The sequence below is a fragment of the Hibiscus syriacus genome, unplaced genomic scaffold (assembly GCF_006381635.1).
Source record: "Hibiscus syriacus cultivar Baekdansim isolate YM2019G1 unplaced genomic scaffold, ASM638163v2 tig00013040_pilon, whole genome shotgun sequence".
Taxonomy (NCBI): Eukaryota; Viridiplantae; Streptophyta; class Magnoliopsida; order Malvales; family Malvaceae; genus Hibiscus; species Hibiscus syriacus.
In genome coordinates, this window is record NW_024062296.1 from 439,916 (window position 1) to 462,808 (window position 22,893).

Genomic DNA, 22,893 nt, shown 5'->3' on the forward strand with positions numbered 1-22,893 from the left:
AATAATGTACCCACAATGAAATTAATCTGATGGAAAAGGGTTATTGCTAACGAAGTCCGGAACATTAGATGCCTTTAACAAATTTTCCAAATACTCTTGTATGTTACCGCCTTTTTCTGAGGACATATATAAATAATTTCAATTATCAAACTAATCAGGTGCAATTTTACTAACAAGAAACTAAATTAGCATAATCAGGAATAAATTTGTGTCATACCTAGAGCATCGTCGTCCGAATGGAAAGCAACGTCAAAGGGATGTGAACATATGTAATTGTTTATCTATATGAAAATATAAATTGTTAATCAATCAATCTATGAACACCTGTTTAACTGGAAAAATATGGCATAAATATAACTTACCAGATTATAAATCATTTTTCTCGCTGAATCATCGACGAACTGTGTATTTAGGGTGTTAAAATCAGGATACTCATTCCAAACATCATTGCGATCTTTACAGTAGGTCACGTTATCTTCTGTTTTGCACTTTCCTTAATCCTGTTTACAAACAGTCGAACATAAATATGTAGGAATCATAGACAAATTAAAGTCAACAAAGTTTAATGACATTCATCTTACCCAAACGAATAAAAAACTGGTCAGAGAACAAAGGTAGTTTCTCAAGTACACGATCGATGTTATGCCTGAGATTGTAATCAAGTTTGAATGTTAACATTTAATTGTATATTAATGATTTTGGCTATAGTAATTCAATTTCTCAACAGTTCTAACCTCATCTTGGATGACCAAATGGCAACAACAAAATTGTGTACAAAAAAATGCATAAATTCATATAATCTTGTTCTGAGGATAACATCTACAACATGAATAAAATGAGATTAAAGTTGTACGCTTATATGTTAAAATAATGGATACAAATGAACAGAATTGAAACCTTTTGGATGTCTTGGGATATAGGCAAGAACACCATTGACATAAAAAATTACAAGTTTTCTTGCAGGCGGCATTGCAGACACGATATACTTGTTTGGATCATCATCATCATCTTCATCGTCATCTTCATTGACCACTTAGTTGTCCATATCTGTTAAAAGAAAATAAAATACATTTCACAACGTGTAAATGTTTAGAAACATAAATAATTAACTACCTAACTCGTTTGATGTCTTTGACGTAATTCGTTATGCAAGATGGAGACTTCATCGCGCAATGATGAAATATCGGCTCGCATTCTGCTCACAAGGGAATCAATATGCTCTCAAAAATTGACCATGTATTCCATCATTGTCTTAATTGTGACATCATCTCCACCTGGAGCTTGTGGAGCTTTTTCCATCATTACGTCTCCCATTATTTGGTCGTCTTCATGGCCAATGGGGTCCATTCCCTCCCTCTCTTGATCTAATCTGACATCCTTGACACGCTTCCAACTGATATTTTCAACAAAATCATATCCCGCTCTAGTAATAAATAACATGTCAATCTTGCGGGTTAATCGAACAGGGGCGTCATGCTAAAAATCAACTTCTCTCTTATTCAACAGATGGGTGATGACACATCCATATGGTAGTGAAGTTGAAATTGATGTTCCCTTTGTGACCATATATACAATCGAATTAAATATCAATTTAGCAATGTTTGGAGCCGTTTTGGATCTATACTTTGCTATCCACCAATAATCGTTGTCTCGAATCATTGAATATTTTCCCCCAGTGGGCCAAATAAACCAAGTGAGCATTTTGTGAAACACTCTTGCCTCTACATCTAGGTGAATTTGGTTATTTCTAGCAACTCGTTGTATTGTAGTATCTAAATCATTTTCATTTGAATCCCCTTTATTTTGTATACCTATACCCTCCATAATAGTATCCGAAGATATATATATATATATATATATATATATCCTTCCCCATGACATGGGAATTAATTTCTATTATATTACTCTTATTAGGCTCACGCTGGAAGGAAGCATTGTTGTAGAATACTCTAACTAGGTTGGGGTAATATTTTGGTTCTATACCAAGGAATTCAAGCCAACCCCAAGACACAAATATGAATTTAAAACTAAAACCATATTTATCATCGAATAAGAAACCCAAGTCAATGACATGTTCGGGACGAATCTTCCTTACTTTGAAACTGCTCTGCCATCTTTCTTTCTCCTCATCGGAACTAAAGTTCAGAGTTTCGAACGACCTGATTTGCTCAGAAGAAACAATTGGTTAAGAAAGAGGTTGTCGTTGAGAAGAGCTTGGTTGAAAAGAGCTTTGAGAAAGACTGCGCCTCTGACGCTGACATTTTAGAGCCATTTTGGGTGCGTATGCTATTACATTGGAACACAAACACATTAAGGAAAAAATATTCCAATATGGAAATAAATCAAACCCATAAAATATTGATAAATTTACCTGAATATCTGATCGTAACTGTTATGAGAACGCTGGTATTCGTCGGAGTGGAAGGGTTCTCTTCTGCCTTTAGGTTTAGGGTTTTTCAATTTGGAGTTTGTATCGATTATAATCTATAAATAATGAAGGGAAAAAACACATGAAATTTAAAAAGGTATCGACGCGAATTTAAAAAGTGTCGATACATTATGTTGACCGCTTTTCTAATTAAACCGGTATATTTATACCAGTTACATTGTAAATTTACCTATTACATTATAATTATCGGTTTTGATGTTTTTGGGATCGGTACTTTTTATAAATGTATCGACACTTTATGTGTGCACCTCGTTGGGCATTGAATCTGCACAAAAAGTATCAACACAAATTTAAAAAGTGTTGATACATTATGTTGATCGCTTTTCTAATTAAACCGATATATTTATACCGGTTACATTGTAAATTTACCTATTATATTATAATTATCGGTTTCGATGTTTTTGGGATTGATACTTTTATAAATGTATTGACACTTTATGCGTGCACCTCGTTGGGCATTGATTCTAGACAAAAAGTATCGACACAAATTTTAAAAGTGGCGATACATTATGTTGACCGATTTTCTAATTAAACCGTTATATTTATACCGGTTACATTGGAAATTTACCTATTACATTATAATTATCGGTTTCGATGTTTTTGGGATCGATACTTTTTATAAATGTATCCACACTTTACGCGTGCACCTCGTTGGGCATTGAATCTGGACAAAAAATATCGACACAAATTTAAAAAGTGTTGATACATTATGTTGACCGCTTTTCTAATTAAACCGGTATATTTATGCCGGTTACATTGGAAATTTACCTATTATATTATAATTATCGGTTTCGATGTTTTTGGGATCGATACTTTTTATAAATGTATTGACACTTTATGTGTGCACCTCGTTGGGCATTGATTCTGGACAAAACGTATCGACACAAATTTAAAAAGTGTCGATACATTATGTTGATCGCTTTTCTAATTAAAATGGTATATTTATACCGGTTACATTGGAAATTTACCTATTACTTTATAATTATCGGTTTCAATGTTTTTGGGATCGATACTTTTTATAAATGTATGAACGTTTTATGTGTGCACCTCGTTGGGCATTCATTCTGGTCAAAAAAGTATCGACACAAATTCCACAAGTGTCGATACATTATGTAGACCTACTCTCTCATAAAACCGGTATATTTAAACCGGTTACATTGAAAAATTACCTATTACATTATAATTATGGGTTTCGATGTTTTTGGGATCGATACTTTTTATAAATATATCGACACTTTATGTGTGCACCCCTTTTGAGCATTCATTCTGGATAAAAAGTATCGACATAAATTCCACAAGTGTTGATACATTATGTAGACCTATTCTCTCATAAAATCGGTATATTTATACCGGTTACATTGAAAAATTACCTATTACATTATAATTATGGGTTTCGATATTTTTGGGATCGATACTTTTTATAAATGTATCGACACTTTATGCGTGCACCCCTTTTGGGCATTCATTCTGGAAAAAAAGTATCGACACAAATTCCACAAGTGTTGATACATTCTGTAGACCTATTCTCTCGTAAAACCGGTATATTTATACCGGTTACATTGAAAAATTACCTATTACATTATAATTATGGGTTTTGATGTTTTTGGGATCGATACTTTTTATAACTGTATCAACACATTTGTTTACCTATTCTCTCATTAAACCGATATATTTTACCTATTACTTTATAATAATTGACTTTGATGTTTTTAGGGTCGATACTTACAATAAATGTATCAACACACTTTTTTGGAAACTTTACGTTTGGAAACAAATCTTTGTATTTATTAATTTTGTCAGTAAAAAAGTCTATTTTTACCACATACATTGTAAATTTACCTATTACTTTAAAGTTATTGAATTTTATAGTTATTTTACAAACCTAAATATGGAATGACCATTCAGTCCCGCACATGATGACAATTATGTTAGTGACATTTGGAATAATGCAGACGACGATCTCCATATATCGTAATTATCAACATGACTGCTACTGTGTATAAGAAACATGTACAATAACCTATTGCTAACTTTTCTCATCTCATAGATAATTACATTCACATACAAAATTATAAATCATATACAAAATTATAAATCTTATACAAACTTAACCCTACATTTACATCATCGCTTCCTTTTGTTATTCTTGTGTCTCATGGCAGCTTTTGTCATCTCCTCTCTTAGTTTATTTTGATTGTGGCTTACGAGATCGTTTAATATTTGCATACAATCCCAATGTCCAACAACCTATATTCAAATTGTCAGTACGTTAAGTATTGTAAACCACAACATTCAATCTACAACTTTTAACAATTTAACCGCAAACATTTTCAATTCCACTTACAAAATCACTAGTTACCCCTCTAGAACCGATCGATTCCATCCGTATCATCACATAAATGCCGCAATCATATCTGTTACAAAATTTGAATACCACACATGTCAATTATGAAACCTGCATAAATTAAGCTTTCTATTTATGATAACATCTCATACCCATTCAATAGCTCATTCATCTTATGCTCCAATTATTTGAAATTTTTCAAGGGGACCTTTCCTAGAGAGTCACATGCTTCTACCCAATTGTGTTTCTTATTATAAATATCTAATTTTATCATCTGCATCAAAAAATATGAAGTTATGATCCAAACAAATTATGCATTATAATTTACATAATTTCCTTTCATACATATCAATCTCTTAGCATCATTCACTCTCTGTTTAGCTGCTTCAGATGTAAACAATCTATCATATACCGTTGCAACACGTTCTACCATATCCAACATCAATAGATACCAATATGAATTATGGTAGTTTATTATGATCATGATCTGCAACAAATTTCACACCCAATTTGACAAAATTCAACATTATATATCCGAAAACATCATTTGCAATTCGTATGGCGTCTTACCTTCTCATAATCGGTGAATTTCACATAGTTATCCAATATGGGACCCCAAAAGCCTGCAATACCATCAACATTTACTTTTTTGTTGGTCTCCAACGCCTATTGCTACAATTACGCGACAATCATTATTAATATACTGTCTATAACACTACTTTTCAATATTTATTAATTTAACTCACCGCAAGTGGTATGGAAGGTAGTCAATCATCCGAAGTGACTTTTTTGAATTGTAGCATATTGTCCAGGCGAGCAAATCAATAACCTAACAGAATTAATTACACAATTAGAACATATTCAGTAGGTTTTAACATTTTGTACTTTCTACTTACCACACCGCCAACCCATTCCGTAGGCTTCAACGTTGCAACGTCGAATACACTAGCGTATAGATTTCCCATTGAGATTACATAATATATGTATGAATCATTAGGATTAATATCTTGTCATGAAATATTTAAATATCACTCACAAAGCAATATATTTCACTTACTCCGATTCTAACCCATTATTCCATAAATAATCACACATTGCAGCTTCGAGCTCATCAATTCCACTTGGAATATCCGTTTTTCAACCTACAATTTTGAATACAAAGTTTTTTCACAACAACATGATAAAAATCAAATTAAGTTTTCTTTTATTCAACTTATCTTCTTCTTCTTCTTCTTCTGGGGTGCAGGACATTTCGAATCCAAATCTGCATCTATAACACTCTCCAGTATATAGATTACATCGACATCTTTCTTCCTCACTCAATCTTTTCTTCTTCCTCAATCTTTTCTTCTTCATATTTTTTCAGTTCATCGTATCTTTGCTCTACATAGCTCTTCATCTCTTTTATTTCACCCTTTATTTTTCCCCTTCATCCAAGTTTTTCTCAACCACCCCCTTCACCCCCGTAAGTTCACTCCTTAATTCCACAACCTCCTTAACCACTCCATCAATTTTTCCACCCGTCACCATCTTAAGTTCACCCCTCAACACCTCAACTTCTTTCACCACTCCATCTATTTTTCCTTTCACTTCCCCTTATGCCTCTTAAGTGTCTCTTCGACTCTTGATTGTCTTTGTAGAATATCAAAAAGGATTTTTTTATATCAACCAATTCAGACATCAAAATGTTGAATTTAATCTGTTTTCCCTCACCGTCATCCCCCTCACCGTCATATACCCCTACAACCATCTCTTCTTCCCTCTCCTCTGCCTCCAATGCCTCCTCTACCTCCTTGCTAATAACCTTCAAAATTAAATTATAATATTAAGACATTGATTGTATTCTTAATATTATTTAATTATATTTATTACACTTTCTTGCTTCTTTGGTCTATCCAACTTCAACTTTGCCATCACTCTAACTACCTCTTCCTTCCCCTATGCACGGATGCGTGCCAGTCCGGTTCTTTCATAAGCCGACAAACTATCACAGCCCGACCAAAAATCGAACAGTGCAACCTGCATTTATATTAAAAAATATCATTTTATATAATAACTATACTATCATTTTATATAAAAAAAAACAAAAATGTTCTTCAACTCAGTTACCTCTAAGATTGCTATACACCCTTTGAGGTATCTCTGGCTGCCCTTTTGAAAGGTGATTATTGATTCAATCAATCTCTAATGGACATATTCAACCCAATTGAATTCACCCTTCAAGCCTTCATCGCAAATGAGCTTCATATTGTCCTTGTTTGTTGATGTATCACCCGTTGAGAAAAGAAAGATCCCAACAGACTACAATAGAACTCGGGCCTTCAGGTCATCCCCCCGTAAGATCCATTTTTGATATTCTCTTCAACTCTAGCATATGTCACCTTCTGCTTCAAACCATATTTGGAGGCAAGTGCTTTCCAATTCTTACTCTTACTTCTACAACACTTTTGCCTTCGTTTCGTACCCCCAAGAAAGCTGCAACACATGGGACCCTTTTTAAGCTGCACCTTGTCGACACTTCCTATATTTTTTAACAATATATAATGATATTGTTCTTATATATTTTGTATTAACGTATTTACAAGTTTAGTGAATACCTTCTTTTCATGTGCTTTCCTCCATTCTTTATATTCTTCACTAACATTCTTTGACTGTGCGATGAAAGGTTCCTTCTCAGCATCACTCATCAAATTTCATTTTTCCAACACATCATTTCTCACCTAATATTAAGCATAAATGTTTCTTAATCAATACATTAATGCTAAATAATACTCAATGTCAAATTCAATTTACATACCGAACCGATGTGTTTGCCACCTTTTTTCATCTTTTGGTATTCAGTCATATTGTCAACATTTCAAATTTGTAATCAATTTAAAGTTCTTAAATACTTTAATCCAATTACCATATCAACAATAATAACAAAAAGACATTTATACTTACTAGAAGTACATATATCCACCCTTTGGTTGCTTTCGACCCTCGACCTCAATTTCAAAGTCATCTTCGCCACCAACAATTCCAAGATCCTTTGACTTCATTTTTCCTTCATATATCAGTTTACACAAATAAAATCAAATACTCGTTGCATACACTTTATTCAATATACAAATATCGATAACTACTCTTGTAGTAAAACGGTTTCCTTCAAAATAATTTGAATGGCCACTACAACAACTGTTAGCACATTTATACAACCTACAATATCATTTTCTACCTATAATATTATAAACATGTATCCATATTTATTTTCTACCTATAATATTATATAATCGGTCCCAAATCCTTCTTGGTTTCGATTCCAAATCCCCAAACCAAACCCAAACACCCAAATCCTTATTTCCTTCAAACGAATGGGAACACTCAATACTCCAAGTATCATCACATTTATACAACCTATAATATCATTTTCTACCTATAATATTTAATAAAAGTATCCATATTTATATTTGACCTAGAATATCACTTTCTACCTGTAATCGGTCCCAAATGCTTCTTTACTTAGAAAACCTAAAACAACACATAAAAACCCTATTTCTAATTACTGTAATAATAAAAAAAACTAGGGTTTCGACAACATACTTTTCGATTCAACTGCAACAACAAACAAACAAACTTCGCTTTAGAAACGCCTTCTGAAATACAGCAACAATTACGCTTCGATTTCAAAAACTCATCCGTCTTCTATCTATTTTCAGAGGAAATTTAGCTATGCCCTTTATATTTTCACCGGGTATGTTATTTATATTTAATCGATACAATACCCAAAGTGTCGATACTTTTATGTCAGGAGACGATACTTTCGATAGGATATTTACCTATTTCTTTAAAATTATCGATAATTTATTACGCGTACTTATTAAAGTATCGACACTTTCAACATATCCGGTAGAGCTTTACCAGTTTTGTCATATTTTTACCTGTTATATTGTTATGGATCAATACATTTTTATAAAGTATCGACACTTTATAGGCGCTATTACTGCTTGTCTTTTAAATTCCCAAAGTATCGATACTCATAATAAAGTATTGACACTTTCAACATATCTGGTAGTGCTTTACCAGTTTTGTCATTTTGAGACCGGTTTTATCATATTTTACCTATTGCATTGTTATGGATCGATATATTTTTATAAAGTATCGACACTTTATAGGCGCTATTACTTCTTGTCTTTTAAATTCCAAAAGTGTCGATACTTATAATAAAGTATCGACACTTTCAACATATCCGATAGCTCTTTACTGGTTTTGTCATATTTTTACCTGTTATATTGCTATGGATCGATACATTTTCTATTTGTATCGACACAAACCGACAAGCTAGGTTTGCCGGTTGCCAAATTTTTTAATATTTCTTCATGATTTCTACCTACAACATTATTATTACTCAATATTTTTGGTAGCGTTAAACTAATTTTGTTAAATATCTTTTAATGTATCCGATCACGCCGTATACTAATCCGCCTTTCCTGAGACAATCCATATGCTTTCATTAAGCAATTATATATCTTTATAGAGACACATACATGGGCGAATCAACATGTAATCATTCGACCATGTCCCTCCATTTTCTATATAAGTCAATGCCTAGTCTAGTTGTAAGAAATCTCCCATAGCATCAAATTTATCCTTTTGTGAGATTTTTTTCTCTACTTTGTTCTTTAAGAACTATATCAACATATCAAGAACATTTGTGTTTGTGTCGTCAACCCCATCCTCTTTCCATAGATACTTTCATTTCCTAATTCATTATAACTAGAGGGTTCAAGTCCTTGTTTACCATCCCTTAAGCAAATTTATATGGTCTGGGTTAGGCTCTTTCTTAGCCTAGTTTCTTCTTTGTTTATTTAAGATACTACCTTCACCATACCTTCACTTTCTTTCTACCATAGTCAAGCCATCACCCTTTCATAACCATTCCTTTTATTTATTTTCATACCATCATTTTCATCTATTACTTCTGCAGTATGCACTCTTACCTATCATCTACTACTCTAACCTTTTTATTTGAGTATATCTTATTGATGGATTACTTACTTCTTTTCTAGATCTACAATCAATTGCATGCCGTCTTCAACATATATAAGGCGTGCACTTAATTTCCGTACATCATAAAAAGTATTTTAACTTAAAGAAACTTTCATTTCATCTCTTTCTAAAAAGAAAGGGTAAATTATTCATATGACCACTTACCTTCTGTTTCCTTTTCATTTTAATCACTAATTTTTAATTCTTTCCATCAGTCAACTCGTATTCCATTAACTGTGGTCGCTAAGGGGTACCATTAGTTATTATAAAATATATAATAAAAAAATCGAAAATATTAACAAAGTGGGCATAGTGCAGTGGGTGAGGGGTGTCCTAACTATAGATTCAATCTGTCCCTTTCCTCATTAAATTATTTTCTTTGTTGAGATCCCGGTGATGTTGACATCATGGTCAATCACACCAGTTACAAATAAAAATTACTTTTTCTTTGAAAGAAAAAGAGTTCTTTTAAGTTTAAACTTTGTGTTCTGATTTCAACATTGGTGCTTGTGGTGAGAGATTAAGTTAGAAAGTTGAGTGGTTTGTTCAGGTGAGATATTCAAGGGGGAATGGGATATTCCCCCCGTTTATTCTAATTTTACCCCTATTAAAAGCCTATATAAAGAAGGCTAATTTCCATGATTCTTCACTTATTTTTCATCAAGCCTCTCTCTATTCCTTGTCGATAATCTCTAAAGCTTTCGAATTTCCCTTATTATTTTCTTTTTCCTTTAAAGCCTTTGTTAGTAAATTAAATCGAGCAATCAGTTGAGTTTTAACTTCTTATTTCAGGTATACGAAACATGGAGTATTGTATTAATTTTGGAGGACGATCATCCGTTTTTATGATTACACCGGTCGGGACGAATTTATTTCTAAGACAGTGAACTATCACGATGCAGTAATAATTTATTATTATTCCTTTCCTTATATCATATTTTAATTTATTCGTTTTGCAGTATTTAATTCTTACATAATGGACCTAACTATGGATTGAATGCAAGTTCAATCTGTCCCTTTCCTAATTAAATTCTTCTCTTTGTTGAGATCTTGGTGATGTTGACATTATGGTCAATCACACCGTTTACAAATAAAAATTACTTTTTCCTTGAAAGAAAAAGAGTTATTTTAACTTTGTGTTCTGATTTCAACTTTTTAAGCTCATTTTTTTGAGGTTTAGGTATAAGTTTAAATTCAGCATTATTTATATAAGATGGATAAGGGGATAAGATTATGGGGTATTCGTCTACCAAACTATAGATATTCCAAGTTAGGGGGAAAAGAAATCAAACATTTAGCAGCTGGATAAATACGAGAGAGTGCGAGTGCCGCTGTACCGTTAGTCAATGAAGCCGGACCTTGTCTCATTTGGTATCCTTGAATTACCGCCGCAGAGCAACCAAGGGTGGCGAATGATACCACTTCCGGTGTTACCGAAGCCTTCTGAACTTGACCGATTACTTGAATTTAGCAGTAGAGTTTAGATGCTATATCCTAAGCTCTTTTCACCATTTGAAATGGAGATCAACCAAAAGAGAACTATTTTTCTTATACATTCAAACATATATATATAAATAGTAAACTTGGCTGACCAAAAAGATTCATTTCAAGGGGAAGATGTTTCTGCCAATTAAGCTTCATCCCCACAAGCAAACACGAAATCTAAGAAGCATGCTTATTAAGATGCAAAAGAAGAACAATTTTCTAAGAACTAGTGCAAATGGACCAATCATCAAGATTGATATTCCAGCATCTAAATTCAGCTATATCAAGCTTGAAAATTTCCCTATTAAACACACCCACAAATTGAAACAGCAGAAAAAGAGATGACAACTGAAAACAAATGGACAAAAGGAAAATCATATTATTTTTCAGGTTCATAATAAATTCACCCCCAAACGTATCAACTTTTTCCATTAATATGAACTCCAAGCTAAAAGAATTTCCCAACAGCACCTTCCCCATTAAAAAGTAAAAGAAAAACTTCCTGTCTTGGAACATCTTAAGCTCTATTTCAATTTAACAACTTTATGTGCATTAATAATAATAATACTGTCAACCAACAGTTTCGGAATTTTCTAATAATCAGCAGTATGGTACGCTACACTACACTAGACTACTAAACTACACATAATATATCATTCCAACTTCAATCAGATTAGTGTGAGGAATGTTTAGTGCTACCGCAGGCCCTCTGCAGTTCTTTCTAAGAAATGAATACCCCATATCTATCACCACCTTTTTCAAATATGATGAACTTTTCCTGGCCTTCACATACGAATGTCCCATTATGCATGCAACCCCTGCTTCCTTTGCCTCTATCAAATCTATCAGCTCTTCCCTCATACCTGTACCTGTACCCATACCCAGACTCGATGCTACTTCGAACTTCACATGCCTCCTCTTCACTGCTTGATTATCGTGATCATCAGGATAAGCGCTTCTCAAGCTCTGTAACGTTTGGGATTTGATGCTTGTATGGACTCGATATCGTCCCAATCCTTGTTCTCGGCAACTATTAAACTCGAGCTTGATTGGATGGTCCTGCTACCTATGACGGCCAGCCTCCCATCATATGATGAACTCTCGGAACTGGAAACTTGTGGTTCTCCAGCTTCCATCTGGATGAACTCTGCTATGCTTTGTGCAAGCTGGTCCTCGAAATCACCACCATCTCTCTGAATATCTTTGTATCCATACCTGACAATACACCTATACATACGATATGGCCTGGGGCATACCCGGCCAATAAGAAAGCGTTCTTCCGGTGAACATATGGTACCGGAACTGATTTCACACAAATGAAAACTAAGACCTTATGGAAAGCTGGCAGGTTTGTGACAAAGTGGGAGAAGATTGCAGGGACTCCTGTCGCCAGTTCCGAGTAAATGAGGCCTATCCCAGGCACACGCATTATACCAAGGCTAGGACCCAACCCAAGCAACCATCTCAGTGATACTTTGTTGTGCATGTCAAAATTGTATTTCTTGCGAATCCCATAATGCCATATGTACATAACCATCATAAAGATGACTGACAACACAAGAGGCACCCATCCACCTTGAGGCACTTTCATGAGTGCTGCTGATAAGTAAACCCCTTCACAAAGCCAGAAGAATGCAAGGAACACTGCAGCAAGCCAAACACCTTTCTGCCAAACAAAGATCACCACAAGAGCCATGAGAAATGTTGTAGTGAACATCACCGTGATGCATGCAAGTCCTGAAAACCAAAATGAAATAAGAAACATCATGTCTAAACAAAAGTACAATAGCCGAGTTGATGCAAGTTAGTAACTCTCTCTAGAATCTAAACTATGTGATCACTAACAGTACCTCGCACTCTATTTAAGCGCCATAACAAAATTATCAAAACGCTAGTAAGCATATTTATTATGTAATCATATTTTTATCAAGAGTATTGAGGAGAAAATGAGAGTTATCAGAGAATGAATTACCGTAAGCATTTCCAATTAAAGTTGTATCTTGGAATCCAATAGTTATAGCAAGAGTAAGTATCATGAGTATCCAATTTATTTCTGGAATGTAGATCTGGCCGAATATATGTTTAGAGGTGTAAACAACTTTAACTCGAGGGAAGCATCCAAGGGCATGGCATTGTTTAATTATAGAAAACGTGGCAGTTATAATAGCCCGACTCCCAACAATAGCTGCCAGGGTGGCAATTAAAAAGACAGGCCAATAAGCAGAACCTGCAATGATACAATGAAACATTATATAAATATTATAACAATGTTTAGAAGCAAAACAGTTGATACCAGATTGCACTAACCAGGAATTGAGTCATAAAAACTGTTGGGTATCTTTTCCAGGTTTCTTGACAAGAAGGCAGCTTGACCCATGTATTGAACAACCAAACATGGGTATACTACAAATGCAAATGCAAAAGCAAGCTGCGCAATCAGGAAAATTACCAAGTCTGTAATATATCACTATTAAATTCCAGAGTCGTGGATTAAGATGGCAAGAGGATTAGTCTTATGGAAAGGGAATAAAACACGTTTAAATCAATCCAGAGTTTAGCATCACATGTTAGGAGTGGGTGGGGGGGGGGGGAATAAGACAAACAAAAAAGGAATTATTCCTACCCTAATTGATAAGGCGGTGAACTGACCGACGTCTGCAAACATAGCCTCAGTGCCTGGTGAGACCCAAAAATTGCTCATGATTGCTAATTCAAATTAACAACCATCTAAGTTGATTAAAATAAAATTCATGCTGTAGTCTTTTACCAGTTACTGAAAGAAGGATCCCTCCAAGAGAAATCCAGCCATCTTTACCAGTCTCTCTAAAGAAATTGATAATATAATACGGAGAAATTGCATGAACAATCTTAGGATTCCAATGTATAATGTTGTACAAGCCAATGGAAAAATTTGAAACCAGCCAGATGATCACGATTGGCGCAAACATAAAAGCTACCCTGTGTGTACCAACATGCCGTAGAGCAAATAGGCCGACCAATATGACACAAGCAAGCACGACAAGTTCACCTAGGTTCAAAAATAAAGCCAAGTTTTTAAGCCCTACGGGAAAAAAACATATAGAGAGAAATCATGAACCAGGAACTTAATAGAAACAATAGAGGAAAAGAAGACCAAAATGAGAGTTGAATTACCACTAGTTAATTTCTTTTCAGTAACATAAAGTCCAGAAACTGATGAAAGAACTGCAAAGGCAAAAACATTTAACCCCTTAACAATTGAGAGGGAGAAATCATTAACACAGCCAATTATGGATGAAAAGGAACAAATACAGATCAATGGAATAACAGAATATGAAAATGCCAAACAGTATCTCCACAAACAATATATACTTTAGGCAGGAGGATTGATGCAACCAACAGGTATGGAAATCCACATTTGCACTGCTATGGTCGTGAGAACATTTCTATGATGGGTCCTCATAACTAAATCATTGGAGGTCAACTGTGTCCAATTGAGAAATAGGCACATTGAAAGACTCAACATAGTCGTGATTTGTAGAAATTCTAATACGGCGTGCAAAGTTGTCACACTGATTGTGTGGTCTAGCAAATGGTTCAGACAAGCAAGTTCGAAGACAAGGATTCGCTTAACCAAAAACTCTAGTTTTGGATCAACTTGTTGTTGAACTGTATCTATAAAAGGTGAAGTATCAGCAAAGTTTTTCATAGAAATCTCTTGTTTTATTCAAGTGCAAAATATCAGCAGAGCTCTTCATTGAAATTTCTTCTCAGGCTGAGAGCTTTCATCCACAATCATATGAACATGGTACAAGCTAGCATATATATATTTTTCTTATAGTCCTATGCGCCACATATGTTCAAGAGCAAATTCCAGGAAAGTAAAAGTATTAAAACTTTATAACGCACAGCCACAGAGAATAACATAAGAATTTGTAAAATTCATCTTTAGTTAGCCATGTTAATTCTACCTGATATTGCTGGAGTGAGCACACCATCACCAATGACCATAGCAGCACCGAAGAGTACCACAACAAGAAGAGCTGTTCTTAGCCTTTTATGCTTCTCTAAAAATCGCTTCAATGGAGAGCCAGTGGCTTGTGTTGAGGGCCCATATTTGTAGGCAGAGAGCTCTTCATCAGCTGCTTGCTGATTGGGAAGCAAGCTAAACTTAGCATGCCTACAAAGAAGCGAGTAGAGAGCAAAAGGGCCACCTGACAAGAATTCATATATAAGTTTGCAAATGGTTAGGCAAAGTTTTATAAGAGATACAGTGAAGTTTAATGGTTTACCACACCTTCACCCTTATCATCTGCACTCAGCACAATAAACGCATATTTAAGAAGGGGTATCAGTGTAAGGGTCCAAAAAATCAAGGAAAATGCTCCAAATATTGCATCTTCATTCTGATGCTTCTGCAATTTCCCTATGAACGTGCTACTGCTAGAGTAAACATAAAGAGGCGAAGTGCTCAGGTCTCCATACACCACCCCCAAACTCTGTTATGCTAATATCAGGTTCCTAGAGAGATCGACCCACAAAAGCTGCAAAAGTGATACAGGTACTTACATTTTAGGGTTTCAAATAACAGCTAATGCCACGATATATGCTGAAACATGCCTAAATGGTTAAACCCAACACTCCAACTCAATCAGTGGTCAATATAGAAAATATTAAGTAGAAAAATATCAGGAATATATTCCAATATGAGGAACTAACACAAAGTTATCATATGCATATTAAAGATTGTTGCTATGCCATCATATAGATTAACATGTAAATTTGGCATAGTTGAAAGCAGGAATAAGACACACTGATTATGCAGAATAGTTGTCCTTGTCCTTGTCCTCAGGAAGCTGGTCAAAACTTGTATCATTCGAAGCTTAGAAATTATAACGGGAGAGAAGCTGAGCTGTTTGTGGCATAAGGAGCAGGAAGCCAAAAGAAGTTTAAAAAACCAATAGCATTTGCAAATAGTAAAAGTTGAGATTATATCTCATAAAACAATTATACTCCATTTGGTGGGAAGGAAAAGAATTTTCTTTAATACAAGGGTTGAGCTACAAATTAGAATCTGCTTATGAATCTCATTTCTCAACCATCAGACTAACAGTTTTCCACCGTTCTCCCGACCAAATACAGTATTCGAGATTCTCTATTTCACCACAGAATTGAACTGAAACACAGAAAATGGACACAACTGATATTTATTTACCCTTCCTAAAATCGGGCGGATCCATGAGGAAAATTTAAAATATTCCAAACGTAAATACATGTTATGATATATTATATCATATCAGAAGAAAAAGTTGAAAGAAATAAAAGAAATAGACTACATGGAATAGGTAACCTGAAAATGAGCAGAAGTTAGTCTAATAAAAGTAAATGATTGATGGAGTGTGATTGAATCGTTGATTAAAAAAAAACCTATGCTAAGTGATGACTCAATCAAATAAAGAGCGAATATACGACTGCAACTGTATTAAAAGTAAGTTAAGGGAGATGCAGCCGGATAGAAAAGCATCGCAAAACAAGCAGATTACAAATAAGAAAATCGAAAAAATATCAAACACACAAGAACGAGAACAAGATTCAAGATCTTAAAAAAGAAAAAACAACTAACCGGGGAAGCATTTCTAGAAGAAGGAATCGAGATTCCAGAGTGTGGCTCCATCAAAAGAAGACTCGGAGTAAGAGTTTTGGTTTTCTTTCTTCTAGCTTAATGAATGAGTTACGCAATTAAAATCCTTGGCAACGGAGCATCAAAACCCAAATCTCCCACTCCCAAGTCCCATCCCTCTATCAACAAACAGTAACTCCCAACAAACGCTGGTTCTGTTATTCTAATCTGGAATCATATCAAACTTTATCATCTGACGCGCGTACCTTCCGAATAAATCTAAAATTGCTTATGCATTTCTCATCTTTATATGAAATGATAACACTAATGAAGAAAATTAATGTTATGGCAGTGATTTGTCCCATTCAATGACTCTGGTTTGGTTGGATGACGATGACTAGATAGTGATTTTCATTATTATCTATTTTTCTAGTGATTTTATGGAAATATCATCTTTAGATTTAATAATTATATGTCAGATTCAAATATTATTGATCTAGTATCATTTCTAACACGGTAGTAATAAAACGCATGTCGCCATTCGCGTCTTCGCAAGGTTTTATATGAGTTGGCGCCACATAAAGGGAAGACGCGAATCACCATGCGCGCCTTCGCGGGGTTCTGACATGTACAGAAGGCACGAATCCATTCCTTTAATTCCACAATTGTCCGTCTCCCACATTGATTACCACCGGCTCCCCCCTCCCTCTTCCTATAAATATCATACTCAACACAACTCTCAAACCACACTCAAATATCAAATTCTCTCATTCTTCTTATTATTAATCATTATATTAAGAAGCTAAAATATTTTCTATTATATTATAATTATTTAATAATTTATTATTTTATTAAATTTTATTGTACTAATTTTTTTATTACTTTTTGCAGTTATAAAATGGAAGGCGAATTGTTACGTTTAGATGGAAATCATATCTGGAGGCATTTTACCGATATGATAATAATTTTAAATTTTATTTTTATTTTAATTATTGTGAATTTTTCATTTATTTAATTTTTTAGTATTAGTTTATATTTTAATTTGTATACTATTTATTAAATTAGGAGAGAGACCAAATATTAGATCCATTAATTCGTAACGTTAAGTTAGATATATCTACTCGTGTCTTGTCGTATTTAGTTGAGGCTAGATTCGATTATGTAGCGAAATATAAAGGACGATGTAACCTTGAATCAAACTTTATTTCCGCACTGGCGAGAGACCCACACATTTCATCTTTCGTGTGGAGAGTACACTATTACGGTAGAGGATGTTTCTATACATTTGGAGCTTCTGACAGATGGGGATGTGATTTCTGGAGTGGCGGATGGTGACTGGCATTCCTTGTGCGATGAGTATCTTGGAGGTGTCCCACCTAATTTCAACGGTGGTCGAATACCGTTAAATTGGTTGGATACAACTTTTAAACATTTGAGTCACGACGCATCCGAGGAACAAGTTAAAATGTATGCATGGGCTTGCATATTATAGCTCATAGGAGGGATCCTGATGTCTGACAAATCACGCAACCAAGTTCATTGTATGTGGTTGCGTCACCTCATAGATTTTCAAGTTACCGACGTATTTAGTTGGGGGTCTACAGTTTTGGCATTTCTGTATAGGAAATGTGTCGAGCAACTGATTATCGAAAAAATAGTATCGGCGGATGTCTTCTTCTTCTCCGGTTTTGGGCGTGGTATCGCATACCCTTTTTATGTCGGATCGTGAAAAACCCGTTGGTCTTCCCGCTATTGTTGAGGTAATTCAATACTGAATTCGTATATAAATAATTTTGTTGATTATATAATGAAATTTTTTTCATTGAATAGATGGTCAAGTGTAAGAAAAGATCATCTAGATTTACCGGATGAATTGGAAGAAATTCGACTACTCATTGATTAGAAGGCTGGTACAGATGTATGTATTTAAATTTTATTATTTACTTTTAATTATCATTTTATAATTAGAATATTATTTTGATAAGAATTATATATATTTATTTTAGTTTCAATGGGCTCCTTATTCTATTGAAGAAATGAGGATTTGGATCCCACATCACTTGAGATGCCCATTAGATGTCTGGATGGCGGTGGTCCCTATGATATGTTATGTTATTGTCGAGTGGCATCCTACTGATCACGTGCTCCGCCAATTTGGTTTCTTACAATCTATTCCGAAAGCACCTAAAAATATCAACGATATGTATATCATCGACAGACGGGGCATAAAAGAAGTTAACTTGCTACTGAAGCACATCGAGTGGGTAATGATATGGGAGGATCAACGTGGATGAATTCTCCGTACGGAATGCATTTATATGGATCATTATATGGTTGCAGATGATTATTATGAGTGGTTCAACACGAACGGGAAATTGTTCCTACTTTTCGAGGAAATACGAGGCGAGAGCATCATCGACACCGACAAAGACGTCCACAGTTTCAACATCATTGTCCCCGACTCATGGACGGAGAACAGGCACTTCTGCCTTTTCCTCAGCTGCAGCACCGAAATCATCATAACAACCATCGTCTACACCAGTGTACATTTGACAATCGTTTCAGATGGCACCGTAATTGTATCAGAAGGCATTGCAGCCATTTTAGATACCACCATAGATGGGTCAGACGCCACCACTTCCATATCAGATGCCACCGTAATTGGGTTAGATGACACCGCAGTTGGTTCAGATGCCACTGTTACAGGGTTTTATGACCCCTCCTGGCAGATTTATACTTCCATGCTTTTAGATCGATCTTGGGGTTCATATGTTGCTTATTTGGCGGGTGAAGGTGCACCATATACGTAGACACCTCCGACGCAGTTTTTGCACTCATCGATGTCGGTGTTTTCACAGTTTTCTATGAGCGGTGGGATAATCAACCATACACCTCCATGATCATTATTATGTGGAGGTGCTACATCGTCATCTGTCCCTCATCAATAAAATGTATCTGCTCATGATGATGATGATGAGAGTGAGGAGGAAGAACAAGTTATATGAAGAAATCATCATCGACACAGACAACCACCGCCCTACGGAATACATTCAAGACGCAAGCATTGATAGAGTTGTTTAGTTTATAATGTTATTATTTAATTTTGTTTGTTTACCAGCAATAGTAAAGTTTTTATTTAATTATGGATTTTTTTTATTTTGCTTGTTAATGTTTTTATTTTTTAATTGTTCGAATTGTATCGTATGCATTTAATGTTTCTATTTAGTTGTTTTTGTTTGGATTGTATCATTTTCTTGTATTTAGTTTGTAATATTTTATTTAATTTTCACTTGAATAGCCCATTACTCGGTGATGCTCAAATGACATTAATTGAAAGTAAATTTTAATTAAATAACACAAACTTAGATTTCATAAACAACTATTACATTATCATAGCATCAACGGTTACTTGATGACAAAAAAATGAACATTTTTTTCTATTGTGTCATAGGTTTCTACAATTCCCACATCTTTTGTTTTCTCTGGACGTCTCCCAAATATCCATATCACAATGAATTCGATTGGATTTTGGACGATCGGGCTCTCTTAATAAAGATAGATCAGATACAATCAGAATATAATTCTGAACCTTATAAGGGTCTTTCTCATTACCTATGGGGGAGCTCAAATTCATATACCTTAAATACTTATGAAAGTCGGTATACAGGATCCACAAAATGGTTATAGTCTTGACGGGTATGAGAGCAAGTTGCTATAACATGGGAGCATGGATACTTCAGAGCTTAAGAAAACCTACAGTCACATCACCTGTCTCGTAGATTAACTCTGAATGAGCTAGCTTGAATCCGTTGAGGAGGTCGCGACATCTTTGTGACAGGAAATAATTCATGGGTTCTAGAAAAGATTGTTACAGACATTCCATTTGATGCAACAATTATTTTTTGTAGATCTGCAACTAATTTTGGGTGATAGACATGACCGTTTTGCATCCAAGTTTTAGCTTGTCCCTCGAGCTTTCCAAAAAGCGCTTCCAAATGAAAATACATCGTTTTAACCAAAGTCGTTACTGGTAAATGGTGTGCCCTCTTTAAGGTTTAATTGATAGCCTCAGCCAAGTTGGTCGTCATCTGTCCATATCAATATCCACCATCATATGCATTTGTCCATATTTCTTTGTTGATGAGGCTGATGTAATTGTATACTTCTTCGTTTATTTCCTCGCAAATCTTGAAGCATGGACTCAAATGTTTCATGTAATAATTTGTAACCTAAGTGCCAAATGTAAAACTTACTATTATGTTTCCATAAAAAATGAAAATGATTGAGAAATAAAATTAGGCATTTTACCATAGCCATGCACACAAGTAACGAGCGCTCACCATTCTTCTTGAACTTTCCATGATAGTTAACAACAATGTGCCGGATACAATACCGATGATGGACATAGGATGGTTGCCATATTGGACCCAAAGTATCCATTGATGCTTTGATCCTAGAACCGCGATCTAAATTGACACAGAAGTTTCCCATAGTTACAACATGTAAGTCTAAGTTCCTGAGGGAAAAAGACCAAGAATTTGTATCTTCTCTTTCAAAAAGGGAAAAAGCAATTGGAAGAATGTTGTGATTACCATCTTGGACAACTACCAATAGTAAAACTTGCTTGTATTTTTTGTACAATAATGTCCCATTGATTTGGACCACGTGCTTGTAATATTTCACAATATTAATGTACTGTGGGTAAGTACAAAAAAATCGATAGAATTAGCATTGATCGCGAAGCACTCAATCATTTTGGTATGCATGGCAAGTTTCGAAGTCGACAATTGTTCCCACATTCAATCTGCACACTACCCTAAACCAACTTGGTAGTTCATTGTCAGATGCATCCCACTCGCTGTGAAGTTTTTTAATGACATCTTGCATTGCCTTCCATGTTTTCTTGTATGAGACGATGTACCCATATTGCAACTATATAGCTGAAATCAGCACGACAATAGTTATATGGGAGTTTGCTTTGACCATGGGCATGATGGCTTGGTAGATAATGTCGGAGTCCAAGTTGGGATGATCCTAGTTGATCTCTCCAGTAAAACCTGTTGTTCCCATATATTGTTTTTCCTCTTCCTCTTCGATACACGAACCATCTAGTTGTATCCATTATCACATTAGACATAGTGGCAGACATACTTTTCGGTAGAGGTGCACAAAAAATCCGAATATCACATTATCACATTAGACATAGTGGCAGACATAGTGGCATGATGACTTGGTAGATAATGTCGGAGTCCAAGTTGGGATGATCCTAGTTGATCCCTCCAATAAAACCTGTTGTTCCCATATATTGTTTTTCCTCTTCCTCTTCGATACACGAACCATCTAGTTACATCAATTATCACATTAGACATAGTGGCAGACATACTTTTTGGTAGAGGTGCACAAAAAATCCGAATATCCAATTTTGCGCAAAAAAGTATCTGAAACCGGATTTGGGAAAAACCAATTTTTTTAACCGGATCGGATATTTTAAAATCGGATAGTATAACCGGTTTGGGAAAAAATTGGACGATCGGTTTTTTACCGGATTAAAAATCAATTTGAAAAAAACGGGATAAAAAATTGGTTTTTTATCCCAAAAAGATTCGATCTGGGGTTTAAAAAACTAGCCGTTAATATAACCGGTTTGGGAAAAAATTAGATGATCAATTTTTTTACCAGATTAAAAACCGGTTTTTTAAAAACGCAGTTTTTTTCAAACCGAAACCGGTTACACCATCCGGCCCTCAAAATCGGTTAGGATCCGAACTGGTTTTTTTAAAATCCAGTTTTTTGGCTAGGTGAAAAAACTGGATCGGATTTAATTCCAACTTTGTGCATGTCTACTTTTCGGTGGTGGAATGGTTGACTCTAGACTGAACATAATTACGAATGTTGTAATTCTTAATTGCCATCATCATTTCTTCTTTGGATGGAAACTCCATTCTTTTATATAACTCACCATCATTGATTGATGAGTTAAATCCGTAG

At 34.9% G+C, this 22,893-nt stretch overlaps 1 pseudogene; it reads right to left on the minus strand.

Annotated features, from left to right (window-relative positions):
- Positions 1–11,811: 11,811 nt before the first annotated feature.
- On the minus strand, positions 11,812–17,127 carry LOC120205795 (annotated as a pseudogene).
- Positions 17,128–22,893: the final 5,766 nt, after the last annotated feature.